We start from the raw sequence: 25,023 nt of genomic DNA, 5'->3' as shown, positions 1-25,023 counted from the left end.
ATATCAGACAGTAACTGTTTAGTACATACTGAAAGTAATAGTACACAAACATTTTCTTAATAATCATATGATCCGTGTAGTTCTCATAATAACATCTATAACATATATACATATTTACAAAACTATATAACAACAAAAAGAAAACGGGTGGATAGGATCGCACAAACCACTACTATCAGTTCCATACAGAAAAAAATCATTCAGATGTGTTGCAAGATAGGTGTCTAACTTGTGAAAAGAAAATAGGAATTTGGGCTCAAGTGTCTAAACTGGTGAATTTATAAATACACTTTTGTAGCTTATAATTGGTTAAACGTTGGCAGGTTATTCCTTTTACCTATAAGTTAGTCCATTAAGATGATGTCAAAAAGGAGTTTCCAGTATTTCTGGTAGTACATTTGTTTATTTATGTTGCCAATAAAAAGTTTGTGTGAGGATATAAGTTTGATTGCTAAGTTCTTAAAACCATTCCAGGATAGCTTGGTGTGGTCTAACCAATTTTTGGTTATATAGAATGTAAACAATAAGCATAGAGTGATAAGTGCATGGTAGTTTAGTTTGGAAAATTTCACGTCAGTGATATGAAGGAATGCTAGTTCCCAGGATAAGGTTGATTTCTGGTAGCCCATTTTTTCAAGGTGAACTCTAAGAGAGCACCCAAGTTTATGAGTGTGTTTCCAAAACCAAAGTACATGTATTAGGTCTGCTTGTGGAAAGGAACAACAGGAGCATGCTGGGGAGACATTTGGGTTAAATCTGTTTAAGATATTGGGGGTAAAGTATGAATTGTTATTGATCATTAAATGGGTGTACATGAGTTTTTTTTAAAGGGGTTGATTTGATGGTGGACTCAATTGCCCTGAGCTTCTGGTCTTGAGTGAATTTGGGTACCATCTGGTTCCAATAGTTTGAGAGTAATATCTTGCCCTGATATCTAGTAGCCACAATTATTTTATAAGCATTTCATATCATATTTTTTTGGCTGCTTTGACTGTTAATAATAGCTGCAGCTCTAGTCCTTTCTCTTTCAATAATAAGGGTATTCCTGATTATCGGTGCTATAAGTTACCTAATCTGCCATAGTATAACAGTATATTTAAACCCCAGCTTTAGTTCTTTTCTCAATTCATGCATTGGCTTACCTACATGCTTATGACTGTCCCATATCATGAATTCTTTAATAAGCGGATAGCCCGAAAGGTTGAGCATGGTGTTATTTATTCTCATGTTGGGATTAAGGTGTAGAGGTTGGAGGAGAGGAAGTGTTTTATTTAAGTCCAGGGACTTAATTAAATCCTGGAAAGTCTTTACTCTTTGTTTTAGAATGTTATTTATTTTAGAATTTCTTAAGCTAGCTTCAGTTAAAAAGGGAAGAGCTTTCGAGTTTAAGTTATTACTGACTAGGTGCTCATGCCATAATCTTATCCAGGGGGAGACCAAGCATGATTGAAGTGGGTATATTGAGATATTTGAATAATCCTGTTAGCACATATGATCTGGTAGTACAAGTGAAAATTTGGTAGGTTCAGACCACCTTTTTACTTAGGGTATATTAATTTTTGGTAGCTTATTCTGACCGATTTGGGAGACCATACAAATTTTGCCAGTTCTTTGTGTATTGTTTGAAAGAGGTTTTTTAGGACTATCAGGTTTGATGTGTTAAGTTGGTATAGATGTTTAGGTAAAACGTTCATCTTTGATGGTTGATGCTTTGGACAATAGGGGTAGTTTCAAATGTTGCCCTGTGTAAATCTTGCAGAATATTTAACCATACTTTTGAAGTTATTTTGGAGCATGGAAACATAGTTATGTTCAAATTGGATCCCTAGGTATTTCTGTGAGTATACTATTTTGAAGGGTGCTTCTGTAAAAAATAACTTCTTTATGATAGGTGGGGTTTATAGGGAATATGTGAGATTTTTCCATGTTAATTTTGTAATTGGAAACTACTGAGAATTTTTCAATGGTATTTGTTAATTTGTTTAAATCAGAGTACGGTCATTCAAAATAAATGTTCAAATCATCTGCAAATGCTGAGTAGTAGATTTTGGTGTTCAGGAGTTTGGGGATGGAGTGAAATGTGGCTTGGAAAATGTATAAAAACAGTGGTTCTATATAGAGGTTGAAAAGGTAGGGGGATAGGGGGCAACTCTGTCTTGTTCCATTCTTTAGTCTGATAGGTTTTGATGGAATTTTGTTTATATATAGATATGTGATTGAGTTACTGCAAAGGGTTTTAATCAGGTTAATAAAATAATTGGGAATGCTAAATTTACCCATAACCCTAAATAAGAAGTTCCAACTTACCCTGTCAAATGCTTTAGAAGCATCTAAGGTTAGGGAATATCTCACTGTTTTGTCATTCTTGAATAGGTGCATCATAGCATCCAAAGTTAAAGTGTTATCACATGTTTGCCTCTTAGCCATGAATCCAACTTGTTCTGGAGATGTTATGGAGGGCAACACTTTTTGGAGTCTACATGCCATTATTAGAGATATAATTTTAACATCTATATTCATTATTGATATTGGCCTAAAGTTTTGTGGATTGGTCTTATCTAAGCTATTTTTTGTCAAGAGAATTGTTTTGGAACTATTTATATAGTAGTCAACAATACCATTTAGTTTAATACAGTTATATAGTTTTAGGAGAATAGGGGTCAACTTATGGTTAAATGCCTTATAGAATTCAGAAGTATAACCATCAAGACCAGGAGCCTTTCCTGGTTTTAGATTTGCTATGGTATCATTTATTTCCTGTTCCTTGAAAGGGGCATTGATAATATCTTTCTGACTTTCCGTTAATTTGGGAAAGGTGATTTTCTTGAGAAAGGCCTTGATTTCATCATCTGAGGGTTGTTGGGATCCATATTGTAAAGTTCTGAGTAGATTTGATAGAAGACATCTACTATTTGGGCGTCTGACATATATCTTCTCCTGATAATTAATGAGTGCTATCTTAATTGATTCCTGTCTATTGTTGATTATTCTTGCTAATATTCTAGAAGGAAGTTGTGACCATTCTGAATATTTTGTAATGTTTCTTAGTTCATGCATAGAATAGTTGTGTTGGTATAATTTTATAAGTTGTCTTTGTATGTTATGAATTTTTTTTTCCATATCAGGGTTTTGGTTATTCAGCTCGATATATTCAAGTTTTTTAAGTTCAGCCACCAAATTATTTTCTTTTTCCTTATTTATTCTCTTAAAATAGGCTGCCTTTTGAATGAGGACTCCCCTTAGTGTGGCTTTGCACGCAGCCCACTGGACATCAAATGGGAAGTTTGTATTGTCCATATTACAACCTAGTTCTGCCAAGATAGCTGATATTTCTTGCTTTACTTCAGATTTGGTAAGTAGGTTATTATTTAGGGTCCATTGGCTCCTGATCTGGGTGTTCAAAGTGCAAAATTTAGCCCTACCAATTTTTAGAGTGATTTTGGAGTGATCTGATAGATACCTGGGATCTGAGTGAAATGTGATCTCCCCTTTTGTTAATACTTCAGAGATTAGGAAAAAGTCAATCCTTGACCAGGTGTTGTGGCATTTGGAGTAGTACGTATAAATGTTTTTTCTCCCCCCTTATCCCTCATCAAACGATATGGGGTCTATCAAGCAGAAATCCATCATTAATTAATTTATAGCCGTAGATGCTTGCAGGTTTTGAGATATGGGGTTACTTGTACGATCCAAGTTACGATTTATAACTGCATTCCAATCACCGCCTAATATATATATATATATATATATATATATATATATATATATATATATATATATATATATATATATATATATATATATATATATATAGTCAGGGAACTTAAATAGAATGTTATATATTTCTAATATAAAGTTTTGTTGCCTTATACAAGAGCCATATATATTTAGGAATAATGTTGGTTCATCTTTCACCAAATCCGACGCTACAAAATAACACCACCTTCCTATTGTGGCTGAGTCAAATTCCGTAATTGTGTAGTGAAATGATTTCTTAATTATTATGGCTACACCCTTAGAGTTGGTACTATCCCCAGCCGCTATTATAGTTTTAATCCAGTTTCTGTTGAGTGTTCCTAACCATTCATCTTTCAGCATGTGGGTTTCTTGTATAAATGATACATTTGCCACTGATTTAAAGATTAGGTGTAGCATCAGGTTCCCTTTTTTTTTTGTCCTGTACTCCCCTCACGTTCCAGGAATCAATAGTACACAGGGCCATTACTCATTGGATTTTATGTTGTCTGGTTTACATCTCAGTGTATTTATTTTGTACTGGTATATTACCCGAATGATTTCTTTACCCAGTTCGAGATTAAGGAGTTCTAAAAAAGATATTCTTGGCGTAGTAGCCCCATGGCCCTTCACTATTAAACCTGTGCCTAACCACCTTCCCCCCTCACTCAAAAGGGCTTGGTATTGTGCGATCACTGCAAGGTCAGTTGTTAAGCAAGCACTGTTTGAATATGATGTGAAGATTATAGGTTCATAGTTTAATACTAAGCTAACTGTCCTTGTGACCCATTTTAAGCCTAGCCAATTACGCCTTGTGAGACTCAAACCCTGCACCTTGTGTTTGTAGGGCAAAGACCTTAGCCATTAAGCCACCCTCCCAACCCTAGTAGTGTTGTTACATATTATTCCTACCTTTCTAACAACATCAGAACCTATACATTAAATACACTATTCCTAAATTGGCTATCCTAATTACCCTACCTACAGTTCCACTACACTCCTAATTTGAAAAAATTGTTTAGCTAGTAGCAGAATCTATATGCTTTCATGAATTTACAAACCAAGGTAACTTTCTATTCCAGAGAAACTTCTGAAATGTTAGTAACAGTTATTAACAATGAACACATTTTACCAGCATTTTGCTTACACGAACAGTCTGGGTTGCGTTCAACAAGATTGAACCATTGTCCTATTTATCATGCATTAACAAATATTTTGAGTATCTATTTACTTGTCCATGAAAGCTAATTACTAGTTATATATCATTTCTCATTCTATGAATTAACAGTAGAATTGTCATTTGTCACAGTCATTAATGAAGAAAGGCAGAGATTAACGGCTTTAAATTTCACCTGTGACTCTACATAGGGGTGTTGCACACAACGTTCCCTCATTTTCGATGAGAACAGATTAATGTAAGTATAGACCTGCTTATTTTTGCAATACCCCTAAGGTCTTTTGAGATATTATTTCCTGGCTATATTCCCTAGGATTTAGCCTGTCTCTACTTCGGATGACATTTCTCGAAGCATTTACACTGTGGTGATAGCCCTTAAAATCTGTTGATTTCTTGCATATTTGGTCTTCCAAAGCCCTTTAGTTTTCTTGAGCTTGAAAAAGGGGAAGTTAGTTAATTAGTAACAGTGGAAGTTGTTTCTTTATTTGCTGTCTACAGGCAAAGAAGAACTGTTGTTCCAGTCCGTTCACTTCCACATTCTGATTAACTTCTGGTACCTTATAATCGGGTCTGATACTAGAATTAGCGACAGGTACTTACTGCAACTTTTAATTGTTTCTTTTCAGGGGCTTTACCAAAGCAATTGAAAAGAAATGCTTCTTGCTTCTTTGGGAGAGTCTTAATTAAAGTAAGCGACATGCAATTGCTGCAACTTTGAATGCTTTTATTCAGTGGCATTACCAAAGCATTTAATAAAGATGGTTCTTGCTTCTTTGGGGGATCAACTGTGTATTTAACCTCATTGTTTAAGAATATTAAGCTGTTTGGGTAGCGCATTTGAAATTTAATTTTGCACTTAATTAGTTCAGCACAGTATGGTGCCAGCTTTTGGCACGTTTCTTTAATAGCCATTGGTAAGTCTTGTGAGAGAGATATTTTATTTCCTTTCCATGTGAACTGTTTTAGTTTTTTAGCTGCAGTTAGGATTTTTTGGATGTCTTGGAATTTCAATAACTTCACGTAGATCTGTCTAGGTGTGTCAGAGTTAGGACGTTTGTAAAAGGCTCGATGTGCTCTTTCTATGATTATGTTAGAAGCACTCGTGTCCAGTTGAAGTATTTGTTCAAAGATCATTTGTGCCACATTAGATAACTGGTTGTGATCAAAAGTTTCGGGCACTCCCCTAATCAGTATATTGTTTCTCCTGCTCTAACGCTTTAAGGTCTGTAATATTCTGTTGGATATCAGCCAGTGTGGAACTTTTCTCTTTTATTTCTTCTTTTATCAGGGCAATTTGATGTTCATTAGAGATCGCTTTCCCTTCTAATGTGTCCATGCGCTCTATTATTTGGTTTATTTTACTGCCAAAAGTTGCTAGTTGGTCGGAGAAACCTTGAACTGCCCGTTGGAGTGGCAGAAGGGCTTCTTTTAATTCATCCATTTGTAGGCTCGAGTCCTACTTCTGTTTTGCGCAAATTTTTGTTAGTTCTTGTTGCTTATTAGGTGTTAGTCTCTTAGATGAAACGTCTTTTTCTGGTGAAGCTAATGCAGATAGCTTTGTTTTGTTAATTTAAATTTCCATGTTATCTTTATCCTTCGACATTTCAAGTGGTTGTTGAACCTAGTAGAGCGTTTAGGCCTGAGGCAATGTTGCTTGCATGAGGTATGATACCCTTGGAGACTTAGGATATATTTACTTTCTTTGATCCAGTGAACCCTATGCAGGAATGGTTTCCAGATCTTAGTTTTCTGTTAAGAGTTACAAAACGATACTGCTGAAGTCTGAAATTCTCGGTTGTAAAAATATGTCAATAATAACTGATTTTACTGATTTTTGAGTAGGAGCTTCGTGGAAAGGGTGCTCACTGGACGGCCGACATCTTGGAATTCTGTTGTTTTCATTTTTTATTATTGTTGTTTTTACTGTTTTATTGCTTATTTTTTTATTTATTTAACTAAGACTTCTTTGCTCATTTGTCTGATCATGGGTTTCTGACAGAATAGAGATCTTTTGTTTACCCTAAATCCTTCTGTCCTTTCCTAACTATCTTCTAGTATTATTTCTACCTGCAGGAAGATGGATATTGCTAAGATGCACAAAGCAGGTGTTCAATATCATTGGTATCAGGGACATACAGGCTATAAGTATGGTTCAATACTGGTCAAAGTTAACATTCCCTGTGGGGTGAAAAATGTCACTTACACTTGCAATGCAAAACTGCAGCATGACTCTACTGATCCCTTTAGCCCATTTCCTCCTGCACGTCTGACTAGGATACTGTATTTCATTACCATGTTTGTCATGAGCAAATCCAGAAGTATGCTGGGCAACCTCCACAATACTGATCGAGCACTCATTACAAAAGCCTTACTTGATGCTGAATGTAGGCCTATTTTTGCAGCCATTTTGCCCTCTGCAGTTTTAAACTTATGCAGTACCATAAGACTAGTAAGTCTGGCAGTGGGCTTGCCATCTTTCATAATACTATCTTTCAGCTGAAGGAGGTTATGACTGTAGCTAATAGTTCTTTTGAGTATGTCATGGAAGTGGCAACTGCCTATTAATACCTTTGTCTGCCATCCACAAATTAGTGCAAGGATCTTTCCTCGGGATTTTACTGATGTCTTTGTCCCTTGTAAATCATCACTAGACAATTAATACTAGGAAGTTTCATCATTTGTGCAGGCAAAGTGATATTAATTCTTGTTAAAGAATTCCTTTGTGTTATGAAGGGATTTGTGTTTTCTCAAGTGTGTTTTCTCCTCTACCCATATGTTTGTACATATAACAGAGTTGGTATTAAAGTTTTGGGGTGTGATCAGTGATTTGGTGGTGTATTGTTTCATTTTGTCTGGCCATAGCCTGATGTGCTTTATGTTGGGAGGGTGGCCTAATGGTTAAGGTGTTTGCCTTACAAACACAAGGTGCAGGGTTTGAATCTCACAAGGGATAATTGGCTAGGCTTAAAATGGCTCACAAGGGCAGTTAGCTTAGTACTAATCTATGAACCTATGAACCTATGATACAACCGTTTCAAGTTGTGTTTGTAGACTATTGCTGAAATCAGAGCCAAATGACGTCTGAGTCATTATTTCTACCCTACATCAACATTTACAGGAGCACAATGCTAAGAATTTTGAAAGGATAGTTGAGTCAATAATAGGACCTTGATTGCCTTTCTTGTTTTCTGAGAACCAAGACTTCCAGTCCATTTTGTGCCAGCTATGGTAGAATTTGAGCTCAATGTTTTAACATGTTATAAAGGTAAGACCACATAGGTTCACAGGTTCATAGGTAGGTACTAGGCTATCTGCCCGAGGGCATTTATAAGCCTAGCCAGAGTGTGTCAGCTTTTGCTGCCCCATTGATTAAGTAGCTGACCCTCTGTCAAGCAGAGCCAATGAAGTAATGCCAGGGGTGTATTTTCTGTTACCCATCCACTCGTAAAGGTTTCTCTTGAAGAGTGTTAGTAAGGGGCTCTGCCTAATGTAGATAGGAATTTTGTTCCAAAGCATGGGGAGTCTCTGTGACAGGAATCTATCCCTCTAGCATGTTCTATTTATTGTTGTGGCGAGATTTAGCTCACTAGAGCATGTGGCTCGCAGTGACTTGGATTTCTTTAGGTGGAGCATGTCCATCAATTCTGAGTTGGACATGGCTTTGTAAGTCAGGCAGAGATCACCTCTGAGTAAGCGATATGCCACTGAGTACAGATGGAGTTTTTTCAGTCAGTCTGCATAGGACATATGTTTGAGGCCAGTAATCCTCTTGGTGAGGTACTTTTGTGGTCTTTCCAGCTGTTGGAAGTGTCTTGTGAGGTACATCCCAAATGGGGCATTGTACTTTATGATGGGTTGATGAGTGACGAGTAGAAGGGCACTATAACCTCTTTATTTCTAGATGCGAACCCTTTAGTAATTAGATGAGCCACATAGAAGGATTTCCTAACTACTTTGGCAATATAAAAAAATGAAAACCAAAAACACCAAATAAACTTATGTAAAAAACAAAAAGGAATAAAACACACAGAGGAACTGAGTAGGATTAGCGCTTTCGGTTACTATTTCAGCAAACTTCTTCAGACAAATAACAAATGAATAAAATGTCCTTTAAATACATAATCAAAGCTGTGACATCATGGAACAATACAAGGGACAAGCCCACAATTAAAAAGACCCACGCCCAAAATTATAACCATTGAGAAATAAAACATAATAAACATTACTAATATATTACAAACATAGTTCAAATACATATATATATATATATATATATATATATATATATATATGTTCAAAAATAAAGACATACATATTAAACAATTCATCATCTCAACAAAGCCCTCAATTTTAAAATACTTTTAAATGAAATAGCTTCATTTAAACCTGGCATTGTAGCTGCATTCAATTTTATTTGCCATACTAGTTCCTTCTCATCTAATTTTAAATCACTTGGACCACCCCTTTCATTTTCAATTACTTTTTCCAACACTACAAAATTAAATTCATGTGAAGGGTTAGAATTAATATGTCTAGCAAGAGCATTATTCAAATGTAATTTATTTATTGCGTAAATATGCTCAAAAATTCTATTTTTCAAGTGCCTTTCAGTACGACCTACGTAAAATGCTGGACAGCAGGTACATACTCCTAGGTAAACAACACCCATAGTGTTGCAGTTGTATTTACCCTTAATGGGAAGATGCGTATTCCCTATGCTAACCTGCTTAGTTACTTTTATGTATTTACACCATCTACATGACCCGCATTTAAACATACCACAATGGGGGCCATATACTCTAGGTGGGCCACTCTCTAATAACATTTTCAAATTCCTACCTCTCCTGAATACAAACTGAGAAAGGTCACCTATATTGTTCTTCATTGAGCTATCCACAATTTAGAGCTAATTTAATTAATTTGCTAACACAACGGGTAGAAAACCTAGCGTCTCAAGTTGCCGATATTCTACCTCATAAATCCGGAAATACCCTGACTTCTGGTTTTCCGACATCCATGGAACAAGCTCCCTCTAGGCTGCAGCAGGGCTCCTCAGGATCACAGGATCAAGGACTTGTAGTAGTAGGGGGCTCTTCGTCTAGTTTATCTAATGGACCTAATGGACCATCAGAGTGTTCGGTACCTTTGAACACTCGTGTTCCACTAAATGAACATAACTTGGTGGGAGCCGGGCGGCTTTAAAATCTAATAGCAACAATGCCAACAATGCCTTAAACCACAATGGAAATGGCTCTGTGAGTACATCTTTTGCCGTTCCTAATTTAAACGAATGGCTACAGGACTTTACTGGTGGTTTTATTAATAATTTAACTGCCTCTCCTGCTTCAAACAATGACAGTACCGTAAGCAATTTGGTTAATAATTTGAAAACATTTGATTTGAAACTGTTTCGCTATAAAAAGTTGCAGTTGGAAGTTCAATATCTTAATGAATGCATACGTAGGCAGCAAGTGCCTAAAGGGCTTCAGCAATGGCGTTACCCTTTGGGGTTGATTGTAAATTCTGGTTTCCATAAAGACTTACTTTGTCTCTTTGACCATCAAGGAGTAGAATTTATGAATATGTTGGTCAAGAACTATTGTAATGAACTGGATAATTTAACCCTCATTTTTATTTGTGCTGTTTATGGAGGTGGGTTTGATTTTTGAGCCTTGCCTAAAAAAGGCACTATGGGGGCAGCAAGAGCCTTGGCCAGTATTCGAAAGCCTAGGGGTGACAGGTGCAAGCCATCTCTTGTGAAGCATGACATATTTTGCTATACTTGCCTGCTTGGGTACAGACTTATGCTAAATGAGCATCTGTCCCTCTATCAGGCTTAAGTCACCCAGAAGAAATAGTTATATTTGTCTTAGGAGATACCTTCAATGGCAAATCAACTGGCAGTGCTCTTCCAGGTGGTTAGTAGGTATCCCAGCTAGGCCTATTTTGCCACCTTGCAGTGTTTTTATATTGAAGAATACTTACTTGCTGCTCAATACTTTACTACTAAGCTTGCTTGCATCATCTCCAAATACTGTGGTGGCCAGTGGTCTGGCTAAGACTCTGTTGTCTTTTCTTTAGTTTAGTATTCCTGATCAAACAAGTTTATCTGTCTAGTTTTCAGGATATATTCCATGACTTATGGATTAGATTCATGGCCTACCGGGCTTGATACATCTTGTTTTGGGGATTTTTTTTCCATATAACCATACATAACCATTTTTAACCATATAGTTATGTTGTCTTTCAGGGATGAAATTTTTCCATCCTTTTTAATGAAAACTTGTTTTACTGAAGTTCTTAATAATGTTGAATTAGATATTGAAACTATAGATCAATCTCAAAGCTACCAGTAGTTGGTAATGTTCTTGAAATGAATGTTCACATATTTCTCAAAGCTACCAGTAGTTGGTAATGTTCCTGAAATGAATGTTCACATATTTCGGAATTCCAGTTTAAGGGTTTATCACATCTATGACTTCTTCAGTCTGATTTCAAGTATAAATATAATACAGAGACTACTCTTGTTGGGATTTTTTATTTTCTTCTTGAGACAAGGGATTATCATTGTGTTTCTATTCTGCCCCAATGTATCTCTCCATATTTAACATGAGGCACCATGAGATCATCTTATAGGTTTATAGGTTCATAGGTAAGAACTAGGCTAGCTGACCTTGTAGGCCATTTTTAGCCTAGCCAATTTTCCTTATTGAGCTCAAAATAACATATCCCACTTGGTTTTAGAGTGACCTTACCCATCCCATGGTCAATAACTATATATTACCCTTAAAGAGAATAACTGGGATCATAGCATAAATAATCTGGGGGAACCCATGCATGGAATAAAGCATTTAGAAGCTACATCTGTTCATTAGTAGTACATGAGGCAGTCCTGCAGTAAAAGTTCTCTTTGCCATCCATATATCTAAGCTGCACTTGAAAATGGACAGGTATGAACTTTGTTTTATGTGGATGGGGAGTCTGTTCCTTAGCCCAGTATTCACTATAAAATATTTTTACACATAAGGGTGAAAGGGTGGGAGCTCAATCATGTGGAAACTGTAAAGTATGTAATAAAATTGAGAACTTAACAGGAAAGAAGATCAATGGTAAAAAATATGTGGCCAGGGAAATGTTCAATTGTGACTCTCATGGGGTGAGTTATGTCATTGGATGTGGGTGTCTGTATACAAAATGGTATATTGGACAGACCAAGCAAAAAGTTAAACTGAGAATTATAGAATATTTGGGAGATATTAGAAGGGGTAATTTGAACTGCCCTGTGGCAGAACATTTTTCAGCAGCACATGGTGGGTTTAGGGATAGTCTATTTTTTAGTATTTTAGCCCAACCTCATTTACCAAGGGGAGGACATTTTAGGGAGGAATTAAACAGGTTGGAATGTAAAATCATATTAAATGATAGGACATTACACCCTAGGAGGATGAATTTAGATGCCAATTTGACGTTATAATTTATGACTTTATAATGCATGACTTTATAATTCATGTGTCTATGTAAAAATGTATTTATTTAATGAATTATTCATTTGTTGATTTATTATGCAGACATTTAATGAATTTTGGATGAATATGATATGGTTTATTTAAAAAGTTGGGTGTGATTTTTCAAAATTAATTTTTCTAATTGATTAATTGTTTAATTAATTGATGAGCACTGAGTATATAAAGTTGACCTTTTTGTACTGTGATTTTATTCCTGGAAGGCGAATGGCCGAGGTGCCAGAATAAAAAGAAAGGGACTACTTTAGAACACCAAAAAATCAAATAATCGAATGCTCACATGAGCAAATAATCAGGACTTCGATATTTAGTTTTTTGGATCGCAGTACAGTGAAGATCAGTATATTTGCCCTTTCCTCAATGTAGTTCGATCTCAGAGTAGGAATATATATTTAGCGGTTGTGCCCCCCACAATAGAGTTTTTGAGTTCCTGATTATTCACTCATGTGAACATTTGATTTTTGATTTTTTGGTGTTCTGACATAGACCCAAAAGAAAAGTTTAATGGTCTTTATGGTGTAACTGTTTCCTAAGTGTTTCGTTTTGATTTTCATAATATTTTTTGTTTTTGTGAATTAAGTTCACGGTAAAATATACCTGTCTCTCCAAACTATCCTGTTGATGTTGCAGAAGATTATATATTTCTGATCCCATTTGACTTCCTGATGTGCAATAAATGCATCAGTAATGGGTCGGAGAATGCCTTGTTTGTCAGACACAGGTCATCTCTTATCAGTCTGTAGGATACTGAATATAGTAACAGGGTTTTGAGTTTGTCCAAGTATATGTTGTTTCCCATTAGTAAGGTATCTCTGTAGGTGTTCTGTTTGTTGTATGTGTCTAGACAGATACATACTAAAGGGGGCATTATAATGAATAATTGACCTAATGAGGGCTGAGTACAGAGGGGGCAATGACATATCCAGATCTAGACACAATCCCTTTGTTTATAACATGTGAAATATTTGACTTTCTTACAATAATAGACACATGATAGTCAAAAGTTAGGTCACTGTCCACATAATTCCCAAATGCCGAACAACTAGATCAACTCTTAGGGGGTGTAATGTGGTAATTCTCTGGGATAGATCTCTGCCCAAAGGATACAGTAATGCACTTTTGGCAGTTAGTTTCAGACCATGATACTGACGCCAGTTATTTATTTGGGACAAACCTTGTTGCAAGATGACTTAAGTCATTTGGGGATTCAAAGACATCTACAAACTTAGTCAGCCAGAACCCTTTGGTGCTGGCTTTTACTTCAGAAAAGTAGATGCCAAACAGGAGAGGTTCCAGCACAGAAAACTGAGGGAGTTCACTAGTAACTGGTCTCTTTGTGGAGGTAATTTCCCATATTTTGATTATCTGTGCCCTATCTGTGAGCCAGTTGGAAATCCAGTTGGTGACATAGGAGTTTACTCCCAGTTATTTAACTTTTCCACTATGCCTGCATGGTGAATTGTTTCAAAAGTTTTGGCCATATTGAGGAATGTATTGCTTACTGTTTTACATTCATTCATTGATTTGGTGACCATTTCAAAAAAATCCATCAGGTTGAGTAAGTATGACCTGCCCTTGACTATTCCAAACTGAGATGGGGCTATTGTCTAGAGGTTCCCTGTGTTTTGACTGCTAAGTTCTATATTAAGTCTTTCCACGTCTTTGCATATGAAGCTGATCAGAAAACTCAAATGGAGGAGGAGAGGTAACAAGGGATAACATTTTAAACTTGGGCACAATCACAAATGGTATACAAAGGAATGATCCAGATCTCATTTCCATGAATCTTTTTCTTTGGCACCAGAAATGTTCTTGAATAAAATCATTCATCCAGGAAAAGCAGATCCTGAAGGACAGGTGAGAAATGAGAAGTTTGATCTGGTGGTTGAGGAGGAGTCCCTCAAAAAACAGGGAGAAACTATCATTGACATTTTTAACCTTGATGGATTACTTTCAAAATCCATCTGAAACTACATTTTGATAAGGAAAGAAATGGAGGGTCAGACTTTCTGGATGAATTAATGGTTTGCCAGAAAGGAAGGGATTCTTGTAGCTTGTCATTCAGACAAATCAGAATGTCCTTTTGGAACCTTACTGCCATTTTTTAATGTTTTCTTACCAGCAGCATGCTGTGGTTGTTTATTTTACTTTTTGACAAATGTTGTAGGGGTATCTCTAAACCCCTTGGCAAGCTTGTTGAAAGAAAGCAGAAAATCTTTGAAATTAGTTGAATCTTTCTCTTTCTCTCTCTCTCTCTCTCTCTCTCTCTCTCTCTCTCTCTCTCTCTCTCTCTCTCTCTCTCTCTCTCATTACAGTTTTGTAGGGATCCCAGCAGCAGATGGTCCAAAAACTAAGAATTCAAAATTTCAGCTTTGACTTTCTTTGGTTTTGAAAATTCAACAAGCAAATATCCTCGTGACATTTTCAGTGGCAGAAACTCTGGAAATGGAATCAGCAGAATCATGAGCACATTTTAAATAGTGGATAACCACCTGATACCCCAAAGCAATTATTTAAACAAAGAAGCCCTTTCCTTAGAAGAGGAAACAGATGACATAATATTCCTCATATTCTCAAAAGAGGATATAACATAAACATATCATAAACATAACATATCAGCTTTACAACTGAGAATTCTGAAAATAAGCATTGCAGAAGATTATACCATGACCCCCCATTAATATTCCAAAATGTGCACGCTGATTGGCCAGCGTGCATGTTGTAAATCAACTTATACTAATGGAAAAAGGTCCAGTCGCCCGGACTTTTTCCATTAGTATAAGTCTCGTTTAAAACACTGTCTCGCTATGTTAAAAGAGTTTAACATAGCGACACAGGTTTAAAAAAAGCAACAGAGATCTCCGTTGCTTTTTTTAAAGCTGTCTCGCTATGTTAAACTCCTTTAACATAGCGACACAGTGTGTAAAAAGCAACAGAGATCTTGCTTTCTCTGTTGATTTTTTTTTTAAACCTGTCTCGCTATGTTAAATGGGTTTAACATTGCGAGACAGCTTTAAAATAAGCAACGGAGATCTCCGTTGCTTATTTTAAAGCTGTCTCGCTATGTTAAACCCATTTAACATAGAGAGTAAAAGCAATGGAGATCTTGCTTTCTCCGTTGCTTTTGGCCACAGCTCTGATATACTGCGTAGGCATGTGCAGTACATCAGAACTGCCGTGGATACCAGACAGCTGCGGAAGGGCAGCAAAGAGGCATTATACAATGCCATTATTTAAGAAAAGTAATTATTTCTTTTCTTATATAATGTCATAGTATAATAGCAATAACCCACTTCTGGGTGTAATGCGGATTTACCCACGGTTGTCTTTGTTTGGTCCCGAGGGATCAAACCATGCCAACCGTGGGTAATCTCAGATACCCACACCCAGGCGTGGGTTATTGCTATAATACACCTTTTCCAAATCTATCAAAAGCCTTCCCATTCTTGTCAGTTGAAGTGGGATCTGTATATTGTAGCAGTAGGTAGGTTCACAGAACAATAGCTGCTAGGTCTGATCTGGGATTAGTAAATGCATACTTATACAACTGGAAAACTTTGTTCAAGCTGTCTACTTTCTTTGAGACAGCAGGTTGACTGTCAGACCTGTTACAGCCTGTGACAAAAATATTCTCCAATGCTGAAAGGACAGGAAGAATTGGAGTAAGTTGAAGAAAATACGGCAGTAATAAATTCCAATAATTTAGAGACTGAGAAATGTCATTATATTCTCACTAAAACAAATATTCATTCTGGAAATAGTTTCAGAAAAGGAGAATCCCTCAAAGTTACTAGCCAAAGTTATACTTTGGGACAAATAAACCAGGAAAGCAGAAAGACAAACTAAAACCAGGTGTGTGTAACACAAAACACAGGTGCAATGAAAAGGTTCTCTGAAAAAAATGTCATAGTAAAATCCACTAGCTTTTATTGATACAAGCTAAAATAAAATATGTACGATGAGTGTTCTAAAACTAGAAAACGTCATCAGATAAAAGTATTTGAGAAAACATACCATTTTATATTCCAGTTTCAAATTACAGGAGTAGTCACATGATTGCCTAGCGTCTGTTCAGAATCAAAAATATTTAAAGAACCAATCCTGTAGCTAGAAAACTAGAGGGCACTGTGACTATAAAATGGCCATAGGGAGTGTCTAACTCCTGATCCATGGTGGTTATAGGGGGGAGTGCAACACAGGAAGCCAAGGAAGAAGATGAGTGCTGTGGAACCAGAAACCAGGGCAGAATCACCAATCCACACTTAAGCAGCCTGCTGTGGGGGCAAGGGCTGTTTACTATATTTTTTTCTTTTTGTGACTGGAAGAAGGAAGAACAGAGGAACATGTAGGTTTTTCCATGGTTAAGCAGAAAAGTGATTCGATGGGAAGGCTGATAGCCCTCAAAAGTAAAACAGAAAAATTTATGCCTCAAAAAATAGTTTTAAATTAAAAAAAAAAACTTTTTTTCCCACAAAACTAATCTAAGTGACAATTAATAAAAGCACTTTTTCCTAACTTAAAGATTATATTTTTAAAGAAAAAGTTCAGTTTCTATTATAACAAGTAGATGTGGAAGTTTTTCTCATGAAGTGAACTTGTCTGCCTTGCAGTGGATAGCATTAGCTGATCATTGATCATTGAAACCCTGCAAGAGGAACACTCTTCGGTGGCAAGAAAGCTCTGAAGGGTTTAATAACAAAAGCTCTCTTTTTAGTCAGCTTGCCTTGAAGTGACTCATGGTATGGGTGTGGGGAAATTGCCCAGATCCTTTGGAAGCTGACTGGCTGTTATATGCTTAGAATGATATGATCAAGTTTGCTAAGGCTACTGCAGCAGTAAACACATGATGGTATCAGCAAGTCCAAACAATTGGGTTTCTAGTGGCATGGTAAGCGAGACAGAGATCTCCCACAAAAATCTATAAGACACAAAATAAAGTGATAGGTCTTATAGGTTCATAGGTTCATAGGTAAGTACAAGGCTATCTGCACAAGGGCATTTATAAGCCTAGCCAGAGTGTGCTGGCTTTCGCCACCTCCTTAGATTAGTTCCCTGTGCCTCTGACCAGCAGTGCCATTAGTTCCCTGTGCCTCTGTCCAGCAGAGCTACTGCAGTGATCCCTGGGGTAAATTTTCTGTTTCCCATCCACCCGTCAAGGTTCCTCTTGAAGAGTGCTACTGAGGGGCTCTGCCTGATGTATATTGGAATCTTGTTTCAAAGCATGGGGAGTCTCTGGGTCAGGAATCTATCCCTTCAGCATGTTCTATTTATAGTTGTGGTAAGGTTTATATCCCTAGAGCATGTGGCGCTCAGGGATTTGTTTTTTTTTAGGTGGAGCATATCCATCAATTCTGGGTTGGACATGGCCTTGTATGTCAAGCAGAGATCACCTCTGATTAAGTGGTATGCAACCGAGTACAGATGGAGTTTCTTTAGTCGGGCTGCATAGGTCGCCTGTTTGAGACCAGTAATCCTCTTTGTGAGGTACTTTTGTGGTCTTTCCAGCTGTTGCAGGTGTCTTGTAAGGTACATCCCAAATGGGGCATTATATTCTATAATGGGTCTAATAAGTGATGAGTAGAGAGGCACAATAACCTCCTTTGTTCCAGATGAGAACCCTTTTAAGATTAGGTGGGCCACATAGAAGAATTTTCTAACCACCTTGGCAATATGATTATCAAAGGAGAGATTGCTATCTACTTGGGTCCCCAGATCCCTTATTACTTTTTCTGTATTTAGGGGACTACCACCTATGTGGTAGTTTGCGGGTTCTTTGTTTTTTCCAAAGAGGATGACTATGCACTTTTTGGCATTCAGCTTGAGGCCATGATTTTGACACCAAGTATCCGTCTCAGTGAGACCCTTCTGGAGGGTGTCTGTGTCAGCCGGAGAATCAATTATGGCCCCTAGTTTGCAGTTGTCTGCGAACTTGGTCAGTCAAAGTCCTCCTGTGCTTGCCTATACCTCTGAGAAGTATATACCGAACAGGAGGGGTACTAGGACTGAGCCCTGGGGGATGCCAATTGTAATCAGTTTAAAGTTGGACCTAGAGTCTGCAACTCTCACCATGTGGGTTCTGTCCATGAGCCAATTTGCAACCCATTTCATGATGTAGGGGTTAATGTTCAGGTTGGTGAGTTTGTCTATAATACCAGAATAGGGAATAGTGTTGAAAGCCTTTGCAAGGTCTAGGTAGGCTGTGTGGACCTCCTTACCCTCATCTAATGCCTTGGTAACTGTCTCAAAGAGGTCCACCAGGTTTAGAAGGCATGATCTGCCCTTAACAAAGCCAAACTGGGTGTGGTCCAAAGTTTGGAGGTTTCCAATGTCTCTGTTAATGAGTTCCATGATGATTCGCTCCATAGCCTTGCAGACCAGGCTAGTCAGGCTTATAGGATGATAGTTCCCAGGGTCCGTTGTGGTGCCACCTTTGTGTAGTGGGATAACTGTTGCTGTGCGCCACTCTGTGGGTACATAGCCTGTAGAGAGGCTGAGTTTGAACAGTGTGTTTAGGTGAGGGGTTAGTTCATTTTGGAGCTCTTGTAAGACACAGCCTGGCACACCGTCCGGTCCCATTGAGGCTGTATTTTTGGCTTTGGATAGGGCAGTTTTAACCTGTGTGTCTGTGATTGCCAGGGCCTTACATTCTTCTGGTATGGTTATGGGCCCTTTAGGGGGTGAGTGGGGTATGAAGTTTGCACTGAACCTGTCTGCCAAAATGTTGGCAATATCAGTCGGTTCAGTGTATTTTGTGCCATTCTGCACAAACTCAGAGCAGATCTGAGAGTTTTCACTTAGGTTCTTGACATAGCTAAAGAACACTTTGTGGTTATCTTGGGAGTCCTTAGTAATTTTTCTTTCGAAGCTCGCCTTGGATGATTTAATGAGGGATGGTAGTTTCTTGCTGATACTGATCAGAGATGTCTTTCCTTCTAGGGATTTTGCTCTTACCTGTACTAGTTTCCTCCTTCTATTGTAGAGCCTGTTTATGGCAGGGGTCCACCAGACTGGCTTCCTTTTTCTTGGAGGAGTGAGTCTTGGTTTTACTTGGGATAGCACAATCCACACATTCCTGCAGATGATCATAGAGTGCCTTTGTATAGGTTTCAGGAGCTTGGACAGCATTGTCCATTGGCATGGGGGCTGTGAACCTTTCCAACTCGGTCTTAAGCAACGTGAAGTTTGCTTTTGAAAAGTTTTTCACAGTGGTTTTCTTGACTGGAGTTGGGGGTGGAATATGAATATCTAGAGTGATTAGTCTATGGTCTGATCTAACCAATGAGGGGTTGACGTCAGGTGTGGAACACCAGTTGTCCATGTTGGTGATGACCAGGTCCAATGTGATGTTCCCTCTGGTGGGGATGTTGACCAGTTTATCCAGGGCATTTGAGTTTATAAATTCTAAGAAGCGTTGGGCAAGGGAGTTAGTACTTGAGTAGTTCTCCCAGTTAATGTTTGGGTAGTTGAAATCACCCAGTATTAGGGTGTTTGGTAGGACCTTCATATTTCCCAGTGTCTCCAGAAATGCAGAATTGGGGTCCTGGGTCATGGTAGGTGATCTGTAGCAAGCTACAATTTGGATTGCAGTTTTGCCCGTTGTTAGTTGCACTTGGATGATCACTGATGCATTGTGCTGCACCACTAATCTGGAGGTGTGAGTATCCTTAATGAATATGGATACACACACACACACACACACACACACACCCCCGCCTTTTGTGTTTCGGTCCGGGTTCTGTGGCCGAAAGGTATGGTATAAGTTATAACCTGGTAGTGCTGCGGTGCTCTCTGAAGCCTTAAACCAGGTTTCTGTTATTGCACAGATATCAATGTTCTCCATACTGAGGAGTGCCTTGAGTGCGTGCATTTTGAGGTTTAGACTTCTAGCATTGAGTAGCATTACCCTCAGGTTTTGGTTACTTGTGCTATTTACAGTGGTGGGTTTGTCTTTTGAGCCTTGCCTAGGGGGCGGCAAGAGCCTTTGCAGTATTCAAAAGCCTAAGGGTGACAGGTGTAAGCCATCTCTTGCGAAGCAACATGGCTTGTCGAGCATGTTATCCCAGGCAGACAGATACTGGATCCCCTTTGAATGACACCAGAAATGTAGCCAATTGTTGAAGTTGTTCATTTTTTCTTTATACTGTGGCATCATTCTTGGTGAGGGTAGGGTGCTACTTAGGGTCAGGGTCATACCTGCCTGGGCTACATGATCAGAGAGCTCTTCCATGTCTCTTTTCATGTAGTCCAGGGAGGTACGTCTCAGGTCATTCACATCAACATGTAAAATGACAGAGTCGTATTTGTACTTGTTCTGGAGTGACCTGAGTGCTTGTGTTATGTGGCGGATCCTGGCACCCGACAGGCAGCTAACTGTAACCTTCTCCTTGTCCAGCCTAGTTAGTGGGACATCAGTGTGCCTGACTATAGAGTTGCCTATCACTAGTGTGTTGGGTATGTTATTTTGCCTTAAGGGCTGTGATTTCGTGGCACACTGTTTATGTTAAGTATGTGTTTCATGGTTGGTGATGGGTTGTGGAAGTTGCTTGGCTGTCTGCTTTGGAGGTCTCTGTTGCTTTTGCAGATTTTTATTAAGGGCCTCCTAGTATGTTTTCATGTATTTATGTGTGTTATTTGCCCGTGTTGGTTTGTTAGGTCTATGTGAGACTGGTGGTGTGTTGCAAGCATTACCCTTCTCCTCTTGACAGTCAGTTACAGTCTGGGGTTGAGAGAGCTTTGCCTCCAGTCTGGCTGTATAATTGCATCTCTCGCAAATTTTAGTGTTTGGTGGTAGGAGGAGAGGGTTGTCTGTGTACATGAGGCAGTTGTAACATTGCCTCAAAATGCCCAGATTCACCAGTTGGACTGGAGAATACACCGGAAACTGCCCTTTGGACATGCCTGAATAGGTAGAGTGAGCTGTTTTTCTGATTGACTCGTGTGGACGAATAGAGAGCCTTGTCCTTCTGGACAGTATAAGGGGGGCTAGTGCTAGGGGTATTTAGTGCTTGTTATGAGTTTTAAGCAAGTGCTGGGCTGTGGAATGAATGGTTTGAGTGCTAAAGTTGAATGTTTGTCTAGTTCCAAGGGAAAAACTGAAAAGTAGACTTCGTGGAGTCAGGAATAGTTTAACCCTAGCTAACCGGAGCTGCCCGGTGCACTAAACCGCGCAAATACTGTTTTTATATCAGAAAGATTAAAGAGATAGAAATTAGCCCAAAATGGCCAATAAACTATAGTTTCTATGCAGAAACCACTCCTCCAAGGGCAGGTAGGCTGTTCAGAGCTCCCCACTCTCACTGGTGAACAAAGAAACTTCCCTTTTGCCCAAGTAAAGTATGGCCAAACACAGAAGCTAACACAGTCCAGGTATCAGCAGGTATCTGAAACTGGACTTTTCTAGCTTAGTAAGGCGGGAAAATAGCAAGATTTTTTTTTTTTTTTTTAAGAAAACAGTAGAAACAAATGCAAAAACACTTTTATAGTGCAGTAATGGCTGTCGCACTTGAGTGGGAAGCCAGTAACAGTTAAAAATACAATTTACAACAAAAAACAAATTTTAAAGTGCAGGCACAAATAAATGCAATTTCAGTGTAAAATGAGCGTTCTGAGAAGCAACAAACACCAGAAAATGAGTGTTTAGGAGGAAATAGCAATAAGCAACAAGAAAAAACAAAAAAATGGTACTTAAACACTCCAAAGTATCTCCTTTTGTCTCTCTGGAGTTGTAGGTCTCTGCAGGACACCTGGGCAGGCTCTCCTGAGCTTATACAAACACAAAAACTGTGCAAATGCGGTTTTTATATCAGAAAGATTAAAGATATAGAAATCAGCCCAAAATGACCAATAAAACTACAGTTTCTGGGCAGAAATCACTCCTCCAAGGGCTGGTAGGCTGTTCGGAGCTTCCCACTCTCACTGGTGAACAAAGAAACTTCCTATTTGCCCAAGTAAGGTATGGCCAAACACAGAAGCTTAAACACAGTCCAGGTAGCAGCAGGTATCTGAAACTGGACTTTTCTAGCTTAGTAAGGCGGGAAAATAGCAAGATTTTTTGTTTTTTTGTTTTTTTCAAGAAAACAGTAAAAACAAATGCAAAACCACTTTTATAGTGCAGTAATGGCTGTCGCACTTGAGTGGGAAGCCAGTAACAGTTAAAAATACAATTTACAACAAAAAAACAAATTTTAAAGTGCAGGCACAAATAAATGCAATTCAGTGTATTGCCTCTCTTGATTGCTCATGGACATTAGGCCTGTAATCTTTTTGATTATAAACCTTCATATTCCTTTTTTTCACTTAGAAATGGGGCATTGTACTTAATAATTGGCCTGATTAATGCTGAGTAAAAGGGAGTGATTACTTCTTTAGACCCTGATATTTCTTTAGCAAATACCTCAGCTAAATATCAACCCAAGTACCTAGATCCCTAACAGCATTTTCAATTTGTAGAGTTGTGTTGTCTAGACAGTATGATGAACAGAGGGGCTGTGTACCAAAAGTGATGATACTACACTTTTTAGTATTTATTCTGAATTAAATTTATTACAACAAAATGTTTACTATGGAGAGTTAATTCTGGATGGTTTGGGTGTCATAGGGTGCCTAATCTACAACCCTATCTGCAGTGGCAGCTGGTGACTTCATATCAAAGGGGGGTTGCAGGAGACAGCTGAATGGGTGGGGCCAATGGGAATGGGGTGCAGCCAACTAGAAAGGGGAGGAGCTATGCTCAAAACCACAAAAACTGGAACTTTAATTAAATACGCTGCCGTGGGTGCCAAACTGTCATTATGAGAGTCCAATCAAGACAAAATGAAGTGTAGAAGAAAACAAATATTTCAATGCATTGGCTGCATGACAGCTTACTTAATATCTAGACGGAAACCAAAAGGTTGTGAGGCATGAAAAAATAAATTACTTTTTAAATACATTACTGGAATGCCAGTCAAAATCAAGTATAAGAAAAACAAGCAGCACTCAACTCAAACCACTTCTCCTTGCACTGCAATTCTAATTCTAATTTATATTCAGCTTTATTAAAATACCAAGTAACATGCTGAAAGTAGCAATCTCTATGATAGCCCCACTTGTAAAAATGTTTCTTATCCAAAAAAGACCTGCTGCCTGACAACAGCTATCTACTTGTTTCATGGGGAAAACATGATCAAAGTAAAAAATGAAACACAAACAAGAAACAAGCTCAAGATACATTGCTTAAAGGATTATTGTACAAGTAATGGACCACACATGATAGATTGGCATTCTGTTTGCAATCTCACAATGAAAACAGACTTATTAGCATTACAACTTCTCTGCCCTTGAAACTCACATTCATTGAAACAGCATTGAAACCCACATTCAAAGAAAACACATTTTGCCAGTGGCAGATAAAGATTAACTTTGGGCTGTTTTCAAATCATAGGCCCCTTGCACACGAAACACACACATGCTCTTTGATACACCTTCCTGACTGTATTAAATTATATTCCTTGTACAATATAGTACAGTTGTTACAGGGCATTTTAAATTTGTTGTTTTGAACATTTTTCCAGTAAACAATGAAAGAGAATGCATGCACCAATAATGACAAAACTGCCCAATTTAGAACATTTTTATCATAAACGTCTATTCAAACTTCTACAGTCCACCAGTATCAGTAAATATGCACAATCTCTGAAGAAGTAAAAGTCATCTAAATAATTCCACATTAAACAAATCTGTAACTAATGAAGAGGTTGCTGCTAGCAAACAACTTTATATTTCATTGTTTCATCTACAAATAAAGTGCCTGTTGCCCTTGAGGAATAAATTGCCTATGTTGCATTAAAAAAAATGATAAGCTAGTAATATTGCAATAGGGAATGGATGGCAAACTGATAACAGGTTCATATAGTTGCTAGGTATCTTCACCAAAAAGGACTGCAGCAGCCACCCCCTTTACAATACAGTACAGTATCAGCAATGCATTTACTTACTGGGGGAGTAGAACCCACAACCTTCTGCATCAAAAGATACTACATGTTATGCTATTAACAATACAAGCTGACTCAGCATAAGCAGCACTAAATTTTTGTTTCCCTGCAGCTCTCAGCTTCTTGTAAAATCTACTTGACACTCAGCTATATCTCTGAACTTTGCAGCACAAGAAATCTGGAAAAAGCCAAAATTCCAGGGGGGGGGGGGCAACTCAGCTGTATATCTGAACTTTGCAGCACAAGACATCTGGAAAAAGCCAAAATTTAGGGGGGGGGGGGCAAAAGACCAAAAAAACAGGGACACATTTTAAACATTGCTTATATAATGTTGGAAAGTTGCTAAAATAAAATGCTGTGTTACCACCATACATTTCACTGCCAAATATTGAACCCAGTACCCTGTGCAAAATAGTCAGAGCAACATACCACTATGCCATATCATCTGCTTCATACAAGAGAGGAAGACTGAAACTTAAATGGCTACCATTTAGTGAATTCAGTTCTCACCATAGCTCTCAACCTTGGCACAAAAAACCTGGACGAAGCCAATAATGTGGGAATACAGTCCCAAAAATAGGGGCAAATTTCAAATATCCATCTTATAAACGTAGAA

The 25,023-nt window shown here is 38.1% G+C and overlaps 1 protein-coding gene across 1 annotated transcript in view; it reads right to left on the bottom strand.

Moving 5' to 3' along the window:
* The window catches only part of LOC122816734 (mesothelin-like), a 464,103-nt gene that overhangs the window by 244,312 nt on the left and 194,768 nt on the right, over window positions 1-25,023 (bottom strand). The window lies entirely within an intron of this gene.

The sequence above is a fragment of the Protopterus annectens genome, chromosome 12.part0 (genome assembly GCF_019279795.1).
Source record: "Protopterus annectens isolate FY-2018-M chromosome 12.part0, PAN1.0, whole genome shotgun sequence".
NCBI lineage: Eukaryota > Metazoa > Chordata > Ceratodontiformes > Protopteridae > Protopterus > Protopterus annectens.
Note: the sequence above shows the minus strand (reverse complement) of the source record. Positions and strands in the feature narration are given on the sequence as shown.